General features: G+C 44.4%; 1 non-coding gene across 1 annotated transcript; it reads right to left on the reverse strand.

Annotated features, from left to right (window-relative positions):
- Positions 1 to 8,140: 8,140 nt before the first annotated feature.
- LOC130120162 (U1 spliceosomal RNA) lies at positions 8,141 to 8,302 on the reverse strand. Its single transcript, XR_008810887.1, has one exon. It is a non-coding gene; the product is annotated as a U1 spliceosomal RNA (small nuclear RNA).
- Positions 8,303 to 18,648: the final 10,346 nt, after the last annotated feature.

Consider the following 18,648-nt stretch of genomic DNA (forward strand, 5'->3'; position numbering starts at 1 on the left):
AGGGTCCGAGAGGCAGTGGAAGAAGACCGCCGTCTAAAAGCGGTAGGGTTCACTTGCCAGTGACAGAGGGTGCAGTGGAACCAAGCACTCGAATGATCGTTGTCCTGGAAGGAACTCTGGGGTACCAACCAGAGCAAGTTGACCTTCCTCCTGCGTGCTGTGGCTGACTTCTTACCAACTCCAAACAATCTAAAGATCTGGGGCAAAGAAGACGACCCATCCTGCAAGCAGTGTGGAGCAACCCTTCGCACCCTGAATCACATCTTGACTGGATGTCCCAAAGCTATGGGAGAAGGCAAATACAGGTGGAGGCACAACAAGGTCTTTACAGAAATTGTCAAACGGACAGACCTGCAGAGGGTCAAAGCCAATAAACACCAGGCATTACCACCAGAAGTTGTCACTTTCCAAAGGTAAGGAGATAAGGCTCCTTGGGCAAGAGCAATTGCCAAGAACCCATGCTCCATTTTGCATCAGGCTTCTGACTGGGAGACACAAGTGAACCTGAAGAAGAGATTTGTCTTTCCGGAAGAGGTGGTAGTAACATCATTCAGACCAGACATGGTACCTCTATCCAGGATCACAAAAACTATCTTAGTAGCTGAACTCACAGTGCCCTGGGAGGACAGGCCGGGCATCTCTCACCAACTAGAGAAAGCAAAGTACCAGGATTTGATTGATGAAGCTTTCGTCAAAGGATGATAAACAACTTTGTTTCCCATCGAGGTCGGCAGCCATGGTTTCCCAGCAATGCCATTGCGCTATTTCCTGCAGAAGATGGGTTTGGAACCCAGACAGCTGAGGCAAGCCATTGGTGAGATAGCCACGGCAGCTGAGACCAGCTCAAGATGGTTGTGGTTGATGAGAGCCCGCAGTTGGAACCCTTCTGCAGGTGAAGGCTAATTTGGTCTTTGCCGCCCCACTCAGTCGAGGCGTACAGGCTAAGGGGCGAAACGCTTGTGATCCTGAGATACCTGTTGAAGATCCAGACGGGTTCACCACAATGCGAACGCTCTGACCACTCTTCCACCAAGGAATACCATCAAGAGGTGTAACTTGCAATGTTCTAACTAGCTCCTGCAGTTTCTGCTTGTAGCGAAGCATCTCTGATGCTTATTTTACCTATCATCTTTAGTCCTGTCCAGGTTTCTGTAATTTTCCTATGGAAATTTTCCTGAGCGCTCGTTATCCCAAATGGGAGATAACGGAAGGCGTACCTCCAAAATGGGTGACGAAAGTAGTGAGTGTCCTGCTGTCCTCATGCAGGGGATCTGGTAGACTCCGCCTTCTGCATCCAATGATGTGACCCAGCAAGCCTTGGCATTATTTCCTTCATGGTGGGCTGTACGTACTTTTCACGTTTTTCTGCGCAGCAACAAACCTCCTTCTTGATGGGTTTGAGCAACATGGTGGCGCACCACTCTTTTGGCTGAGTAACCTTCTGAAAACAACCAGATATAAAAACAGTTTCTTTCTGCGGGCTGTCATTCAAATGAACGATCAATACTGTCAATGAATCCAACCATTTCGATTATACTGTACTGTACATTGTACATTGTGTGTGTGTGTGTGTGTGTGTGGGTGGGTGGGTGTTTTGATGTGTCTAGTGCAGCAGCGTGTAGTTGGATGGAAGGTGCATGTGTTCTTCCAACCTGCTTGCAACCCTCCTGCCTTTAGCTCGCTGCCACTGGCTAGCCCTTGTGGCGACTAGGGAAACATCCTAGTGTGTAAGCCTTCCCTTGCCAGTACATAGCCTCTTCTTCACCAGGCCTCCCTGCGTCCACACATGGTAACTGGGGTGTTGCGGCCCCAGGCTAAATTGGCAGGGGATTTTGGAGAAGCAGTGGGCCCCAGAGACATAGTGTGCAGGCCCACCCTGGTGGACATACCCTGGCACCTATCAACCACTGCCCCACTGCCTTGTGGGTGAGTCTGGGAAGACATAAGGCTAAGGGAGATTTCCCTAACAGAAAAGCAAGCTGTGGCAGCACACTTCGAGGCAGTTTCTGAAAAACTGGATTTCCGGCACCCTCCTGCAGTTGTGAGGAGGGGTCCCCTTGCCATTCCACCACGCTGTCGAAAAACACACACTATACCATTAAGAATTGCAGCATGGAACATAAGGACACTCCTGGACATCAGCCATGGTACAGACAGACCTTAACGCAGAACAGCACTCATTGCCAGCAAGCTGAAGTGCTATGTGTAGATGTTGTGGCACTCAGTGAGACCAGGCTCCTTGAAGAGGACTCGCTCAACAAAGTGGGAGAGTGCTATACATTCTACTGGAAAGGATGCCTCCTAGGAGGTCAACACATTCATGGAGTTGGTTTTGCAATCAAGAACAGTCTCTTACCCAAACTTGAAGAAACACCAGTGGGCATTAATGAACGGCTGAGGACTTTCTGCATACCCCCATAAGTGCCTACGCTCCAACTTTACCGTCCCATGATGAAGAGAAAGATCACTTCTACAAGGCACTCGAAGGTATACTCATCAACATCCCAAGCAGCGACAAAGTCATTTTGCTTGGTGATTTTAATGCACAAGTTGGGAAGAACATGCAAAATTGGAATGGAGTGATTGGCACCCATGGCATTGGAAACGTCAACTCCAGTGGTATAAGACTTAGTCTGTGCTCAGAACATGACCTCACCATCAAAAACACCATTTTCCACCAAATGAATAATATAAGGCCTCCTGGATGCATCCCAGATCCAAACACTGGTACCTGCTTGATTAAGCTACCGTGAGGCAGGCTGATCTTAAAGACGTGCTCCTGACAGAAGTCACAGTGCATGTTCGACCCTTGAGATGCCAACCTGGGCCAAAGAAGAAACCACTCCACAGCGCCAGACTCTCCAACAGCGACACCAGAAACACCTTCCGTCGTTCTCTAGCTGACAAGTTAGTTGACATTGAACCGCTGATCAACTCATAGTTTGGGATGGATGAGAAGTGGACCTCTCTGAGCACCACCCTCTTTGACAACGTAGCCCAATCCATTGGCTTCAAATCCAAAAAACATCAGGACTGGTTTGATGACAATGCCAGAAAGAACTCCACCCTCCTGTACAAGATGCACAAGGCACACAGAGCCGTCCTCAGCAACCTATTATCCCAACCTCTCAAGAAACAATGGCAAGTCCTCCACTCGGAGGCCCAAGCAACTCTGCAGAATCTGCAAAATGAGTGGTGGATTTTGAAAGCCAACGAAATCCAGGCTAATGTAGACAGGAACAACGTGCATGGTTTCTATGATGCAGTTAGGGCCATCTATGGCCCCAGAAACTGCTCCCTGGCACCTGTTAGGTCTGCTGATGGAACAACTCTCTTCAAGGACCAGGTCCTGTTAGTGGAGGGGTGGGCCAAGCATTTTAACACCCTGCTCAACCAGCCCACCCTAGTGGACTCAACTGTACTGGCAGAGCTCCCTGAACAACCTATCTTACAAGACCTAGACCTCCCACCAACCTTCAAAGAAATCCTGCATGCGGTCAAGAACATGAAAAACAACGAAAACCCTGGACCTGATAACATTCCAGCTGAAATCCTCAAGAAAGGAGGCTACCTCTGTACGAGGACACTGTATACATCCTTGAGGTGTGGAGTCGCGAGTGTGTCCCCCAACAGTGGAAAGATGCCAACATTGTGAATATTTATAAAAACAAAGGCGACAAATCCATCTGCTCCAACAGTAGGGGTATTTCACTACTGGCCATTGCCAGAAAGGTCTCAGCCAAGATCATGCTCAACAGACTAACAATCGCAATAGCCAAACAGGTCATACCAGAGTCACAATGCGGCTTCAGAAAGGATAGAGGGACAGTTGACATGATCTTTATCACACGCCAGCTACAGGAGAAATGCCGAGGAGAGCACAATGATTTATACATAGCATTCATAGACCTCTCAAAGGCATTTGATACAGTTACAGCTGTGGCAAGTCCTGAAGAAATTTGGATGTCCACCCAAGTTTCTCACCACCCTTGGACAGTTTCACTCAGGAATAATGGCCCGAGTGGTAGTGGAGAACCACAGTTCTGAGCCCTTTGGTGTGCAGACTGGAATCAGATAAGGCTGTGTGCTAGCCCCAGGCCTGTTCAATATCTTCTTAGTCTCTGTTACAACACTGTTACGAAGGAAGATGGAGAAGCAGGCTGGAGTCACCATTGACTTCAGGCTTGATGGTAACCTATTCAACATAAGGAGGTTTCAGGCAACCAAACACTTACAAAACACTCTGTTGGCAGTTGTAACTGCATACAGGAGAATGGGACTGATCATCAACAACCGAAAGACAGAAGTAATCTGTCAGATGAGTGTCGGCCTCTCAAGCCACCCAACAACCTTCACAGCAGAAGGGCAACAGCTGGCCATCGCTCCTGCCTTCAATATCTGGGAAGCATACTATCTGACATGATGAGATCCAGCACTGCCTCAAACAAGCCTCAACATCTTTTGGTCGCCTAAGGAGAAAGGCTTTCCAGAACAGCAACCTCAATCTCCACACCAAAGTGCTTGTTTACAGAGTAGTGTGCATCTCCACACTACTCTATGGATGCCAGGCATGGACCATCTACAGCCACCATCTCAAAAGCCTGGAGGCCTTCCATGTGAGATATCTCCAGAGGATCCTCTGCATTACTTGGGAGGACAGAGTGCCACACACACAAGTGTGTGTGTCAAAACCAGGAGAGAACATCCGGAACCTGCTGTTTGGGAAACTCCGTGCATTTGGAACAGACGCATCACTGCTTAGTTGGCCGTGCTGTGTTTGTCACTGGCTGTGGAGCCAACATAGTTGCTGCCCTTATTTATTTTTATTTATTTTCTTTTTTATCAGCTGAATAAAAAAACTTTGTTTCAAAGCAGTTGATTCGTTTTCCGGCTGTATTTAATGGTGAAATATTTTTGATAGTACATCAACGTGTCATGTATGAATGCAGAGGAGGAGAACAGAACAGAGGAGCGTTACTCCTGATCAGTGCGTTAAAAGACACAGGGAAATGTAAAACAACCTCAGCAACACAAAAATTCTAAAATAATAAGTCAAATAAATACAGTTTACTTTTGTCCTAGAATAGTTGTACTTATTGCACTGGGAGATCTGTTTTTATTGCACTAGTAACAATGTAATCATGCACTAGAACGTAACTTCGCTCCGTTATTACCGACGGGTATGCGTCCCTTTAGTAATAGTACACAGTAAAGTAATGGGTTTTCCCTGCGGGACGGGAGAAGACACAAAATCAATTGAATTCTACTGTGCTGGTCAAAATATTTGCGGGTGTAACACGCACATCACATTGCGGGTGCGGGCGGTAATGGCCAGAAATCCAGCGGGAGCGGGATTAAGAAAACAGTCCCGCACAGGGCTCTAGCGTGATCCTCCAACGCGCTACCTCCCCCTGGTGAAACTCCTCACTGCCAGGTGAAAAGAAGCGGCTGGCGACTCCACATGTATCGGAGGAGGCATGTGGTAGTCTGCAGCCCTCCCCAGATCGGCAGAGGGGGTGGATCAGCGACCGGGATGGCTCAGAAAAGTGGGGTAATTGGCTGGATACAATTGGGGAGAAAAACGAGGGGGGGGGGTAACAATGGTTTTGGCTGAAACGGCAAAATGCACTCATTAGAAGGGCTGTCCACATACTTTTGGCCGTATAGCATATGTCTACAAGCACGCACGCACGCACACGCACACACACGCACACACACACACACACACACACACACACACACACACACACACACACACACACACACACACACACACACACACACACACACACACACACAACCAATTACACTCACCGGCATGCAGTAAGAAAGATAACATTATTTCATGACCAACTGTATGATTGACTGTGTTTCCTTGAACCTTGAGTAAATATACTTGGGATTATGATGGAAGCACACTGCTGTCCATGTCAATCATAAATCCACTAACAGTCTTTACACAGCAATCAGGAATTCTCCGGTCCCTTAATCACAAAATTATTCTTATTTTCCTATGTCTAAATTGTCATCAGGAGGCTTAGCGTCGATAAGCCTTGCCTTACCTTCTTCCATACTTTATGCACAGGTACTATGCAACCCCTAAAGTAGCATACTGGCAGTCAGGCAAAGCAGAGAGCATATTTTGATTCACATGTGACCTCCCAAGCTGTCCTGACATTTAAAGAGCAATGTAAATAAGATGTGCACATGCTATCAAAACATTTACATCTGGCAGAGATATGGAAAGCAAAGGAGGTGTAGCTGCAAAGGGATGGGGTGACAGCTCACCAGTGGTTCTCACAGCAGGATACAGGGCAATTGAAGAGGTTCCAAGAAAGTCCAGAGCAAGATGACTTATACCTTAATGTCACTGTAGTTTTATTCATTGAAAATATTCAAATGAAAGGATTTTGATACAAATGATAGCTCTCATCGTTCCCTGTCACCACTGCTGTTGCCCCACATACAGTGTAGTATACAGTTACTATATAGTCCAATAATAAATCATAGCTTGTAACAAAAGTTATTCCATATGGATGTTTAAATCTTATCAAATAGGGGGTCTCTGGCCCGGTGTGTAACTATTTGGGCATACATGACATGAACGTGTTTGAGAACCATGGCAAAGACAAACAAAACACGAGTTGAGTAAGTGAGCAGAGGAGCAACATCAAACAATGCCATCAGTCAGTTAAAACAGAAAAATATAGCATCTCACCACTCCATTGGTCTGGGGTTTGTCCACCAGGGCATGTGTGCTGCTCCCCTTTGTCATCTCTATGGAAGGAGCTGTGTCCCAGTTAGTGGTAGCTCGGGGGATAGGGATGATGCCCTGAGCGGGCCAGGGGCCACCAAAATCCTCCGCTGGGTATGGACTACTGCCATATTTAGACTTTTGCTTCAAACATCTCCTCCTAATAATTCAGACAGCAGATAAGATGAACTAGAGCTTCAATTTCAAGTGTAAAGAAAGAGTACTAAAATTAGGTATTCAAATATATAAAATTTATAATATTTAAATAAGATTAGATGATTTCTAAAAATGCTGTTTCTCTAGAGTGAACTATTGTTTGCTTTTATATACAGAAGACACAGGGCAAGTCAGTAGAATGACTGGTGAGGAGGTGGGGATGATGTGCTGTTTTCGCTCACCAGCAGCAGTATAGAAACAAAACCAGCACCACGATTAGCAGAACTCCTCCCAGTACACAGGAGATCACCACCACTGCCAAAAGCACCGCTGTTAAAGACACAGGTGCAAAGACATGTGTTAAACTGTGGGGATGGCAAGGTACTGTTATACTACTACTTATATAGCGCTATTATTATTTGAAAGCACTATTATTAAAGTCAACATGACTGTTGGCCACAGTATAAATATCTAACAGGCTGAGAAAATTAAGTGTTTGATAGGTTTATTTACTCACAGTCATTACAATTGAACCCAGCAGAGCCAAATGAACACCTGCAGCACAAGAGAACAATTAAAATGATATTTACAATTCCAGCCTCTACTATCGACTTATAAAATGGAGTATTGTTTGCTGATCATGTTTCTAATTAATAGCGTTTAAACTTAAATTTACATGGGAGGATAGTTACTTTAAAGATGGGCCCTGCACTCAGACACTTGGCTATTATTGAAACTCGCTACATGAAACAGAATAAAAGCAGTAGATACTCACTGTTGGCAAGTATTTCCCTCAACACGTTGACCGCTTGGACAAGCTAAGGAGATGGGGAAGCATTATCACTTACAAACATTAGATTAGACACAGATTAGACACTTAATTATTTGTCATTGTACATACATACAACAAAATTCGTTTTCTGCATGTAACCCATCCTATTGTATAGGAGCAGTGGGCAGCTGCAGCACCCGGGGACCAACTCCAGTTCTTCATTCCTATTGCCTTGCTCAGGGGCACAGACAGGAGTATTAACCCTAACATCCATGTCATTGATGGTGGGAGGAAACCGGAGCACCCGGAGGAAACCCACACAGACACGGGGAGAACATGCAAACTCCACAGGACCTGGGACAGCCTGGGGTTCAAACCCAGGACCTTCTTGCTATGAGGCAACAGCACTAACCACTGGGCAACAGTGCTGCCTGAAATAAGAATAAAAAATAAAAAAACGGGGGAGTACGAACGCAGTCCCCCACTTCCAGAAATTATTCAGTCAAGATTCCCACATTTGGAGAATTTGCAGGGGTTGGCACAACCGGAGTGCAATGGCTAACCCTCACTCTGGGTGAACCACCTTTTTGATCATGGTATCTCCCCTGCCAGGTAAGTAAAATAACATTTAAGGTCTTCACAAAGAGTCTGAAATAAGGACACTGCTATCTACTCTGCTAACATGGACACAGTAGATGAAAAAGCAAGCCTCACTGCATGTATACTGGGAACATGACTACAAGAGAGCTTCTCACAGAGCATCGTAATTGAAGTTGTAGTATGGCCATTACCAACTAGTGGGTCAAAAGTAGGTTATGTTTTCTTAGGAAAGGAATGTTGAAGTACACTACATTGCCAAAAGTATTTATATTTCAATTTATGTCAAAGGTGTTGGATGGGGTTGGGTCAGAGCTCTGTGCAGGCCAGTCAAGCTCTCCCACCTAACTTATGGTCCTCGCTTTATGGACCTTGCTTTGTGCATGGGGGCATTGTCATACTGACAAGGGAAAGAGCCTTCCCCAACTGTTGCAAAGTTGGAACCACACAGATTTCTAGAATGTCATTGTATGCTTTAGCATTAAGATGTCCCTTCACTGGAACTAAGGGACTGAGCCCAAACCATGAATAACAGCCCCAGACCATTATTCCTCCTCCACCAAACTTTACAGTTGGCACTATGCATCCGGGCAAGTAGTGTTCTTCTCACATCCAGCAAATCAGATTGGTCCCTCAGACTGCCAGATAGTGAAGTGTGATTCATCACTCCAGAGAACATGTTTCCACTGCTCCAGAGCTCAATGGCAGAGTCCAGTAACTGCATGGCTGTGTACTTGATTTTATGCACCCAGTAGCAATGGATGTGGCTGAAACAGCCAAGCCCACTAATTAGAAGGTGTGTTCACATGCTTTTGTAGTGTAAACCATATGTGTTTGAAGCTAAGTAGCTTATTTCACTGTAGCTATCCCTGTAACTTCTCATCTTGGTCATAACCTGTCCCACACAATGATGACAGAGCCTGTGAGCCTTCCACTTGTTTCCATGGAATACATTAAAGATATACATCAAATCAAGGTCAAGTCTCACTCATTCTAACACAGAGACATTTCATGAAGACAAGTTACTATTTCCTAAGAGCTCTGCTGACAGCACTTTTGTCATTACGTCAAATGCAGACAAGCCAAGAATACTGTATCATACACATGCTTAGTCCTTAATCACTATGGGCCAAAATAATCAATAACCTTCTAGTAATATTAACTTCGTAACAATAGAAATAAATTCTATAGATTTGGACTTGTTTACTCCAACTTAAGACTGCTATGAAGATTTAAAGCATATTAAACAATAGATATTACCACTGCAGCTCCTGTTTGAGTAGACTGTTGAGATGAAGCCACCTTTACAGGAACAAACAACCCGTCCGCTTTTTCTTGAACATATTGTAGTGTGCACATCACAGGGAAATGGCTCTTGCTCACACAAGTTAGTCCCTGAGAGAGAAAGAAAAAAGCACATTTCAGGGGCAATCTACTCATACCAATACACAGCTAGAAATGTAAAATGTGGCCTCTTAGGATTCAGCTTCATGTCCAGTGTGCCCTTGACTTGACTTATCTTCAATATTGCATGAGTATGAGAATTTTGAATATTGCATGAGCATACCTGTAACTGTTGCATTAGCCAGCAATCCATTGGTGCCAATGGACTTCTCTATAGCCTTGTTAATGGCTTGATCAATGGACACTTCTGTGGCATTGGAGTCCTGAAAGATGTTTTTCACAGTTGCTTGTACACTGCCGGGCCTGTAGAGTCACAGATAGGTACCATGTTTGTTTAGAAAGCATTGAAAGAGCTGGTAATATAATGTTTTGTTTTACTCAGAAGAAAGTGGAGATTCTTACACCAATCGTAAAACGTCCGACCTGATATACCCTGGTTCATTTCTGAGGGCATCTCTGAGCTATTCACAGAAACACAATTCTGGTTTACTCACCCAGAAAGAAAAAAATATATATTGTTGGTGTTATACTTTGTGAGTGCAGAACCTACTGCAGCTGAGATGACAGCTGATGTCTCCATAAATATCTTTGAGGAAATATTGCTCATTTCACTTTGAAATCTCAAAGACGTGAGATGTAATTGGGCTGGGAAGACTTGGGCTGAGAAGAGAGAATGTGAGAGGAAATGTAGATGTTGAGAAATAACAAGAGATTAAGTACATGCACAAGTCCCACCACCAAACTACCCCATCATCATTAAAAATATTGTCATCAATATTATTATCTCTAGCCATCATTATAATCTTTGTCTTTATTAGCATCAACAGCATGTTTGTAATTGTTCATTTTGATGACAACAAATAAAATTAGAAATCCTCAACAACTGGCTTTCTATGATCATACTGAAGTCAAAATTCACTCTTGTCAGCAGAAACTATATGGATATGTAATAACATTTCCATTTATTCACTTTGGTCATTTACATAGGGGAATTTGGATTTTGCTATTTTTTCATTTTCATTGGTTTGTTGCCACATTTTTCATCAAGATTTAAGTCAAAAAATAAACAAAGTGGTTTTCTGTGTTAATTTAAAACCATATCTGTTCAAATCCTGATTAAAACTAAATGTTTTGGGTTTGTTTTTTTTTTGGTCTGGCTATCGGCTCATTTTCAATGTGGAAATTAAATCAGGAATGAACATTTTTGTCATCATTTCATCAAAATTAACACTGAATCTGATCCTTCTTCCCATCGCATCCTTATTATTTTCATTCTCCTTCTCATTATTATTCTTTTATATATATATATATATTATTTTCAGTTTTATATTCAAGACACACTCAAACAAGGTAAAGCAAAATAAAACAAAAATTAACAGACAAAAAATAAAAATAACAAAAAGGGAAAGAAGGGGGGTGGGAGCTGCCACACATATATAGGTATATAACTTGGTTCACAGCAGTTTTCAAGAAATTACCCAAGTATTACAAGTGTACAGATAAAAGGTAAAGAGTACCCGGTTCCATCACTACAGACTGTAATTAAGAAATATTTTTCTTTGAGACAGTCAATGAATGGACCCCATATGCTCAAGAATCTATTGGATGCTTTAGATTTATGGAAGCGTATTCTCTCCATCTGTATGATTATGGTCATTTCATTGAGCCATTTCTGAAAGCAGGTGGGTGTAGGGGATTTCCAATCTGTTAGGATAATTTTCTTGGCAGCTACCATGCCAACCATCAACACTTTGCAGCTTCTACAGGAAATGTGTACTTGTATTCAACTTTTTAAACAGTAACTAACCCCTGGACCATTTCATTGAGTTTGCTGACATCTACAGGTTAAACACCATGTAAAAGCATTAACATGGCAGGCTGCTCTTGGAACTTACTCTGTGATGTTAGCGTAGAGGATAAGCACAGCTGCATCTAATAACATTAATAATGGCATAATTTGATTTAGTTGAGCCAGCACATTTATCAGCATTGACAGAGACAGACAGAAAGACAGGCAGAGCCAGTGCTGTCAATGCTAGCATTGGCACACTTCCATCCAGTGACCAAACATACTACATTTACAGAGCAAAGTCACTAAAATGATCAAGAGTTTCGGTTACTCTTTAAGATTTTTTATACTTTTGGAAACATTAAGTTGTATCTAAATTACTTTCTCATGGAAAAGTGATGGAATGTTCACCCTTAACAAGAGTGGCGCTAAAGCAGGTGAAAACTTGAACCATAGCATTTTGTTATGCAAATGCACTTCATCTTCTATCTCTTATTGGCTATTGTGAATACTGGTTGACTTCCTTTGTAATTCCATCTTTGTACCCAGACCATGTCACAGTACAGCGGTAACAGTAGGTTATTTCTTTTTCTTTCTTTCTTTCTTTCTCTCTTTCTTTCTTTCTTTCTTTCTTTCTTTCTTTCTTTCTTTCTTTCTTTCTTTCTTTCTTTCTTTCTTTCTTTCTTTCTTTCTTTCTTTCTTTTCTACGATTCCAATTTGTACTTTTAAAGGTTCATTATACTCACATTCCCACTCCGGCTGCTTATACTAATCCAGCGTCTCGTCATTTTAAAGCTACACTATGCAAGTTTGGCAAAGTAGCAGCACTTGTTTGCTGCGGTACTTCCTTGGTACTTTCAACATATATTGCGAGGCTGCAGTGGCATATAGTAATGATAATAATAATAATAATAATAATAATAATAATAATACATTTTATTTGTGGGCGCCTTTCAGAGCACTCAAGGACACCTTATAGAACACAGTAAATAAAAAAAACAAGCAGCCCTGTATCACACAGCATAAAATCAAAACAAAGCAGGGTAGACAATAAAAAGTTTATACAACAGATAAGTATAAAATCATCATCTGCACAAAACTCAACGAAGTGTGGATCACACTGAATATGGCAGTTTGAAAAGGTACGTTTTGAGATGGGATTTGAAGGTTGCAAAAGAGTTAATGTTGTGAATATCTTGTGGGAGAGGGTTCCATAGGCGGGGGGCAGAACGACATAAGGCTCTAGACCCCATGGTAGTCAAGCAGACCGATGGTGTAGTGAGTTGTGTTATGTGTGCAATTTAGGTCATGTCACTTTAAGACTGATGACGTTAGCGCATAGAGTGATGGGAACCGGGAAGTGGATGTGATATGCAGCAGTGTGCTGGAATGGAAGTTTCACTGAAGTCACGTTATGGTTTACTCCGTGTCCGTGTGATTCAATTCGTTAAGTGTTAAGTCTAATTCGGTGATCTTAATACACAACAATGGCGACGAGGGTCACAGTATCTGTGAGTGAGTTAGTGAACAGATTGGAAAATGGAGAATAATTCGAGGATCGCTAAGTTTGACTGCTACAGTGATCCCGGGACGATAGGTCCACGCTGGTCAAGATGGTTGACAGCATTCGAGTTATTCGCAGACGGATAGGGTTTAATCATAAACGGAGATGCAACAAATGCAACGAAACAAAGGAGAAGAGCTATGCTTCTACACCTTGCTGGAACGGACGTCCAGGACATCTTCTACACACTCGCCGAGTCCGACACGGGAGAAGCAACTCATTATGATAAAGCAAAAGAAGCACTGAACAAATACTTCGTCCCACAAGTCAACACCGCGTTTGCGAGGCAGACATTCTACAAGTTGATGCAGAGGACTGGTGAGACTGTACAAGTTAGCCACGAGGCTCAGGCATGCAGCTAAGGACTGTGATTTTGCTGGCGATAGAGATAATCAGATAAGAGAAGCCATTTTGAGCAAGTGCACGTCCGATTATTGTTACGAGTGGTATTATAGCACCACCCAGTGGATGTTAGCTGTAGTCAATCTTACGTAAGGCACGCAGTCGTATATAACATTGCGCGCGCGAGTTCATCTCAGTATTGTAGATACTTACAGTTCGACACTAAAGCCTATTAACTGTTAACTTGGAGTATGCTTCGTTTTTACACACCCCTAGCTCAAACATGGTGTCAGAAGTGGACCTTTGATTCGGCGATTTCGTGGCTGAAGGGATATTGAGCTGTCAAGCGAATTTTGCAAGTTATTTATTGTTTTTTTGGTTTGCTAATGCTAGCTAGCCATACTGCAGCAACAGCAGTGAATAGCCATGGCCGCGACCATACCCCCGCCAGCTCCGATGAAGCTCAGTGGCAAGCTTAGTGCGAATTGGGAAATCTTCCGAGCAGAATATGAAGATTATGCTTTAGCGACAGGGCTGGTGGACAAGGACAAGAAGGTCCAGGCGGCGACTCTGAGGAGTGTCATGGGAGTTGAATGTCGACATGTCTACAAACACAGCTTAAATCTGACCGATGCACAGCAAGAAGATGCGACCGGCATACTGAACTCATTGGGAAGGTATTTCAAACCTGCTAAAAATGTGATTTATGAGCGCTACGTTTTTGGCTGTTGTAAACAAGAGGGAGGTGAAATAGACTGTTTTGTGACACGACTCGGGGAGAAAGCTTCCATGTGTGAATATGGAGCCCTAAGAGATGACTTAATCAGGGACAGAATATTTATCGGCATTGCTAAAGAGGGCACACGCAGATGGTTGTTAAGAGAAACGGACTTGACTCTAGCCAGTGCTATTGAAGCATGCAGTGCAGCAGAGCTGAGTGATTTGCAGTTGAGATCCATGGAGCAGGAGAGATCACTCGTGGACAATGTCAATGTTGTAGGGAAACAAACATTCAAAAGATCAGCCAGTACTACAGAGAAAATGAGTGGGCACCCCAGATCACAAGGTGGGGGCTTCTCCGCATGCAAATACTGTGGCACAGCACATAAGTGGGGAAGAGAACCACTGCCCAGCATATGGCAAGACCTGCAATGCTTGTGGCACAGCCAATTGCTTTGCGAGAGTTTGCAATAAGAAATAAGAAAAAGGATGGTAAACTTCAAGTAGTTGAGGGACTGAACACGGATAAAGACAGCACAGTCATGGACACAAATGATATGTATGCAACAGAAAGCATTGGTGCAGTGGGAACAAAAGGCAAGACATGGTTTGTCAATCTTCATCTAAGTGGCAAACTACAGAGATGCCAGCTTGACTCAGGAGCTACGTGCAGCGTCATGAGTCTCAGGGAAGAGAAGAGGCTAGCTCACAGAGAGAAACTAAAGCATAGTAGCACCATATTGAAAATGTACTCAGACCAAGGTCTGCCATCATTGTGAGGTCCTTACCACTGAGTGTGTTGTAAGGGGCAGCAAATACAAGCTGGATTTTGAGGTTGGAAATACACGACAGTTGCCACTGCTGTCAGGGCCCATGTCAGAGGAGATGGGGCTCATACACTTCACCATCCCAGAGGAGCTCAGAGTAGAAGGGCTCAACGCAGTGGGAGACAGCCTCACCATGCCTCTCACCAGAAGTACAGTCATCAGAGCATATCAGGATGTCTTCACTGGTCCTGTGGAGGCACTTCCCTGAGAGGTTCAGTTCGACTTGGATCTAGCGGTTCAGCCGGTGCAGAGTGCACCACGCAATGTTCCGGTGGCTATGAAGGAAACAGTGAAGGCTCAGCTCGACTGATACGAAAGAGAGGGTCATATCACATCAGTCAGTGAGCCCACAGTGAGGAAGAGGCAAACAAGGACCATGATGACAAGCTGGTAGCCCTTCTGGACCACTGTCGACAAGTGAAACTGTGGCTCAGTGTCAAGAAGCTTCAGTTTAGAGTGTCTGAGGTGCAGTTCCATGGCCACATCCTGTGTGCTGCAGGTCTAAAAGCTGGTATTGAATATGCCAGCCCCATCCGATGTCAAGGGTGTGCAGGGACTCATTGGATTCATCATGTACTTGGCTAAGTTTCTCTTGCAGCTCTCAGAACTATGTGGGCCTTTGAGGAGACTCACAGACAAGAACAGTCTGGCGCTGGCTGCCAAAGCATGACTCAGCTGTCCAGGAGATAAAACAGCTTGACACAGACGCCTGTGCTGCGATACTACAATGTGTCAAAATCCATCACAGTACAGAGTGACTTCAGCCAGCATGGCATGGGCTGCTGTCTGATGCAGGAGGGACAGCCTATTGCTTTCGCGTCGAGGGCACTCATGTCTACAGAGCAAAACTATGCGCAGATAGAGAAGGAATGCCTCGGCATAGTATTTGCCTGCTGGTGTTTCCATCATTATCTGTACAGTCGAGACAATATCACAGCGGAGACCGATCAAAAGCCCCTCGTAGCAATCTTCAGCAAGCCTCTCCTCAGTGCTCCCAAGTGCTTGCAGAGCATGCTACTGGCTCTTCAGAATTACATCCTGAGGGTGATCTACAAAGCAGGACCGGACATGTTTGTGAGTGACGCATTAAGCTGGGCTGTCACTTCTAAAACACACCCTGGCTCTATGCATGCAGAGCACACAGTCTGCAATATGGTGGACGAGCAGCTGCCAATTGAGCACATAAATATGGCTGACTATCTGAATGTCACAGATAAAAGGCTGCTACAGATACAGCAATACACAGACGACAGACAGCTGCAAGTCGTGAAGTCTACTATCCTGAAGGGTTGGCCCGCTGATAAGGATGAAACAGAGCAGGCAGTCAGAGAATTCTGGCCTATCAAAGAGGAGCTAAGTGTCCAGAATGGAGTCTGGAGTGCAGTCCAGTGGTGATCCCAAAATCATTGCATTCTGAGATGCTTGCCAGACTACATGGCAGTCACATCGGTGGCGAGGCCTGTTACAGACAAGCACGGGAGACCATATACTGGCCTGGAATGCAGAGCGAAATCAAGTATTATGTCAGTAAATGCTCTACATGCAATGAGTATGCGATTGAGCAGCAAAAGGAGACAATGCTGAGTCATGAACTGCCCACACGCCCCTGGCAAATCATAAGTCTGGATCTTTTCCAACACAGTGGGAAAGACTTTCTGATGGTAGTTGATCACTACTCAGATTTCTGGGAAATTGATGTTCTGCCAGACCTTAGCGCAGAGACAACAACAAAATGATGCAAGGCTCAATTTGCTCGTTATGGGCAACCTGACAGGGTCATTTCTGACAATGGGCAACAGTTCACCTGTACTCAGTTCCGACAATTCGCTGTGGAGTGGGGGTTTGACCGTATCATTTCCTCACCAATTCATCCCAAGGCCAACGAGAAGGTGGAAGCAGCGGTCAAAATCACAAAGAACCTGTGCAAGAAAGCACTATGGGATGGCGAGGATGCCTGGAAGGCAAATGTATAATGGAGAAACACGCCAACAGAGAATATGGACAGCAGTCCTGCCCAACGACTGATGACATGGCGTTTGAAGTCAGCTCTGCCAGTGGTTGATGCACTTCTTGAGTCACGCGTCATTACGGATGTTGTAGACAAATTGCGGCACAGGAAACAAGTCTCGAAACTCATCTATGACAGGACTGCTAAGGACTTGCCTGAACTGAACTCGCAGTGGGAGAAGCAGTTCAAATGAAACCACTACCAGGGGACAGGACTGGCATCTGGTGACGGGGAGTGTGTCTGCAGAAAGTGGCCCCACGGTCATATGTGGTAGAGCTCGAGGGCTCCTTGTATCATCGCAATCGAGTCATATGGCAGAGCCAAGGCCATCACAAAACCCTAAGGCTGGCACAGAGGGGCCTTCATCTGAATGCAGTGGGTCTTAGCCACAGAGTGAAATGACAGAGGGCGAGAGGGCATGAACCTTCTCTCCTCAACCCTCTCCCAGCAGGCTCTACAGCAGTCCATGGGCTCTGGGCCCACCACTGACTTTGGACACCTCTGCTGTGCAATCGTCATCCCATTCCCCTGCTCTCTCCTGATATGGCCGTCAGATACGGCCTCCCAACAGACTGAATCTATAAGTTCACATGGACTGGTTCTAATGTTCACTGTTTAAGCAATGTGGGGATAGCGGCTGAAGGGAACGGGGGAGGGGGGAGATAGGCGGGCTGTTTAATTGTTTTTGAGAGCTAGATAGTAACCATGTCTTGGGTGAAGTTCACAAGTTGTTATTTCAAGAAGTGTTTTGTTTACTTAAAGGAAAGGGAGATGTTACAGGTGGATGTTAGCTGTAGTCAATGTTATGTAAGGCACGCAGTCTTACGTAATGTTGCGTGCACGAGTTCATCTCTGTATTGTAGCTACTTACAGTTCAACACGATAGCCTATTAACTGTTAACTTGGTGTATGTTTCGTTTTTACACACCACTAGCTCAAACAATTATGTATGTAGAAAACTCACTTGAGGAGGGAGATGAGCTGACATTGCTTAAGACAATGGAGATAGCAGCTAAATGTGAGAGAATCGAAATGCAAATGTCCGCCATGAGTGTTAGGCAGATCCCAAAGAGACTGAGACAGGAAAAGGGAGAAAATACCGTCAGAAAGCGAAAAATCCAAGGGGCGATAGAGACAGCAAATCTGACAAAGTGTGCTATAGATTTGGTCACAGAAACCATTTTGCAAAAAACTCTTAACTGTCCTGCACGAGGTCAGACCTCCATAAAGTGTAATGGGAAGGATCACTTTTACAAAATGTGCAAAAGCAAAGGGCAGCAAAAACAAACAGTGAAATGTGTGGAAGAGGAAGAACAGAGAGACTATGCTTTCACAATAAACAATGACAGTAACACAGAGAGCATCACATTCTCAGTAGGAAATGTTAGTCTGAACATGCTCATAGATTCAGAGGCATCTAGCAACATTATAGATGAGAAGACCTGAGAAATACTTAAAGCAGAGAAAAGAGTGTGTGAGTCAAGAGTACCACAAGTTAATCACAAGCTGTATTCTTATTCATCCAGTGAACCTTTACCGGTAAAAGGGGTTTTCACGTGTCAGGCAGAAATAGGTGAGCGCAGCATGCGGGCTGAGTTCACATTGATTAAGGGCCATGGTGAGCGAAACTAGGGGTGTTGAAAATAGGCACAAACATGGCGACAGTCAGGGACATGAAGACTATGATACAAGAGCAATACCCAAGGCTGTTTGAG

This window comes from Lampris incognitus, chromosome 10, assembly GCF_029633865.1.
Source record: "Lampris incognitus isolate fLamInc1 chromosome 10, fLamInc1.hap2, whole genome shotgun sequence".
NCBI lineage: Eukaryota > Metazoa > Chordata > Actinopteri > Lampriformes > Lampridae > Lampris > Lampris incognitus.